At 70.2% G+C, this 2438-nt stretch overlaps 1 long non-coding RNA gene across 1 annotated transcript; it reads left to right on the plus strand.

Annotated features, from left to right (window-relative positions):
- Positions 1–1351: 1351 nt before the first annotated feature.
- LOC138064884 (uncharacterized) lies at positions 1352–1812 on the plus strand. The gene is made up of 3 exons (XR_011138136.1): positions 1352–1376; positions 1625–1684; positions 1789–1812. It is a non-coding gene; the product is annotated as an uncharacterized lncRNA (long non-coding RNA).
- The last annotated feature ends 626 nt before the right edge of the window (positions 1813–2438 follow it).

The raw sequence follows: 2438 nt of genomic DNA on the forward strand, positions 1-2438 counted from the left end.
CTCGGTCCCCAGCTCCCTCAGCAGCAGCCTGCTCAGCAGAGCCCCAGCTCTGGCCTTCTGCTAGGCTGGGGGACAGCTGTGCGCAGAGAGGATGAGGCCTCTTGCTGGGGCAGCCCTTGTCATGCCTGCCTGCCCCGGCCATTGCTGAGGTCTCCCCTGCCCTCCTCCCTCCCACCAGGAGGCCAGCCAGCTGCGAGAGCTCTCCATCTTCCTCTTCAAAGACGTGATGGAGACTGTGGTGTGGAGTGACAAATGGAGGTTGAAGAAGAAAGTGCAGAGGAGCCTGCTGCCACTCTTCTTTCACATGAGTGACGAGACGCGAAGAGTGGCCCAGGTGCGGATTTCTGATGCCAGCAGTGATTCAGGGAAGGCCACAACTCTGGATGCTGGCACTCCGTGGGTGGGCCTTAGCCCCGTGGGTGGATCTCAGCATCTTTGAACGTGTGTCACTGTGGGTCCTAACTTCCTGAGTCCCAGAGGATAGTGCAGAGCTGCCCTCCCTATCTGTCTCAGCCCTCCACAGCCTTCAGCCAAGGGTAGGCCCTTTCCCTAGCTCCAGCTTCCCTAAAGGGCCGGGCTGTGGTGGCTGCGGTGCCATCTCCCAGTCTCTGCTACTCTGCAGGCCTCTCGGGAAACCCTCCTTGAAGCAGCACAACTTCTGCAGTGGGAGCAGCTCAGGCATCTGGCAAAAACAGGGCAGACATGGAAGATCAGCGAGTGCATGGTAAGCACAGCCCCAAAGCCCCCAAGGGCCTCGGCCTCTTGGGGAGGAGCCGCCCGGGCTGCTGGCCCAGCTCGGCGGGCTGCGGGAGCGGCTGCAGCAACGGCAGCAGGAGACGGCCCGCTGCCGGGAGCTGCTGTGGTGCCTGGTAGGTGTGGAGCGCCGCTGGCGCGCGGGGCTGGGGCTGCCCCCGCTGCAGCCCTGCTCGGGCCCGTCCCCGGCCGGCTCTGAAGGCCTGCTCGGCGCCTTCCCCCCGCAGCAGGAGGAGAAGCAGGAGCTGCAGGGCGCTGCCCAGGAGCTGGGCAGGGACAACCGCGCCCTCAGCCAGCGCTGCTGGAGCAGCCGCCGGGAGCTGCAGGCCGCGCAGGAGCTGCTGCCCCAGCTGGAGGTGAGCTGGGCCGGGGGCCTCGGCCTGCCCCGCGGGGCTTGCCCAACTGGCTAGGCGAGGGCAGCCGTGGGCCAGGGGCAGCGCCGGCGCGGGGGCTGGGGGCCGAGGGCAGCCGGGAGGGCACGGGGCCGGGGACCTGCTGCCGCCCACCGGCCGGCAGGAGGACTGCCGTGCCCTGACGGGTGCTCCTCTTCCTCTGCTCTCCTGCAGCAGCGCTTGCAGGCGGCCCAGCGGGAGAGAGCCAGCAGGCTGCAGGAGCTGGACGAGGTAGCGGGCAGAGGGAGAGCCGTGCTGGCCGGGCCGTGCTGGCAGCCGGCAGCGCGCGGGGGCTCTGGGCAGGGCGTTGGTCCCAGGGGCCGGGACTCCTCGGGGCCTGGCCTGGGGCCTCGCCAGCCCTGCCCGTGGCCTGCAGCGGGGCAGGCGCGAGCCAGGGGGCAGAGCCCGGGGGCTGGACGCCGAGGGGGGTGCCCAGCTGCCAGCTCCGCTCCCTGCAGCGCGTGCCGTCTCTTTTGCAGGAGAAGCAGCGCTCAGGCCAGCTCCAGGAGCAGCTGCGGGAGCGGGAGCAGCGGGCGCAGGTAGCGCCGCGGGGGCCGGGGCAGGGGGTGGTGGGCGCCGCGGGGCCGCAGGGCTGGCAGGAGGCTGCAGCGGGCACCTGCACCGTGAGCCTTCCCTCTGCCAGGCACTGTGTGCCGAAATCCGGGACCTGCGCGACGAGGTGGAGGAGCTGGAGATGGAAAAAGCCTAGTGAGTGGGGACCGGGGACCACTCTGCCCCCAGGGGTGCCCCAGCGGGCGATGGGAAGCCAGCAGCAGCGCCGGGGAGGGCTCAGGGGGTCTGTGCAGCGTAGGGGGGGGCCCAGGAGAGCCCCAAGGCTGCTGCGGGGCAGGGCTATGCTGGGACGGGCAGCCCCCGTGGCCATGGCAGCGTGCGCTCGTGCAAGCAAGGCCTGTTGCCTGCAGCAAGCAGCAGATGGAGCAGGAGCCCGAGGCGGAGGGGTCTGTGCTGCCGGAGCGGCTAGAAGCACAGCTGGTAAGGGGGAGAGCCAGCAGCAAGGGCCGCCCTGGCCGGCAGGCTCTCACTGGGGAGAGGGGCACCGGGCAGCCCCGGGCGGCCCCCAACGTGTCCCCGCTCTCTGTTGACCCGCAGGAGAGGGAGGAGCTGGCCAAGAGACGCGGCCTGGCTACCTGGCTGAAGTGAGTTGCCCCTGGGGGCCCTGCTGTCGCGCTGCGGGGTGCTGCTCCCGGGCTGTGGGCTTTGCAGCGGGGAAACGCGCCGCGGGAGCGTTGTGCTTGCGCCGGGCTTTCTTCTGTTGGGGCTGGTGGCCACTCT

This window comes from Struthio camelus, unplaced genomic scaffold (genome assembly GCF_040807025.1).
Source record: "Struthio camelus isolate bStrCam1 unplaced genomic scaffold, bStrCam1.hap1 HAP1_SCAFFOLD_33, whole genome shotgun sequence".
Classification (NCBI taxonomy): Eukaryota; Metazoa; Chordata; class Aves; order Struthioniformes; family Struthionidae; genus Struthio; species Struthio camelus.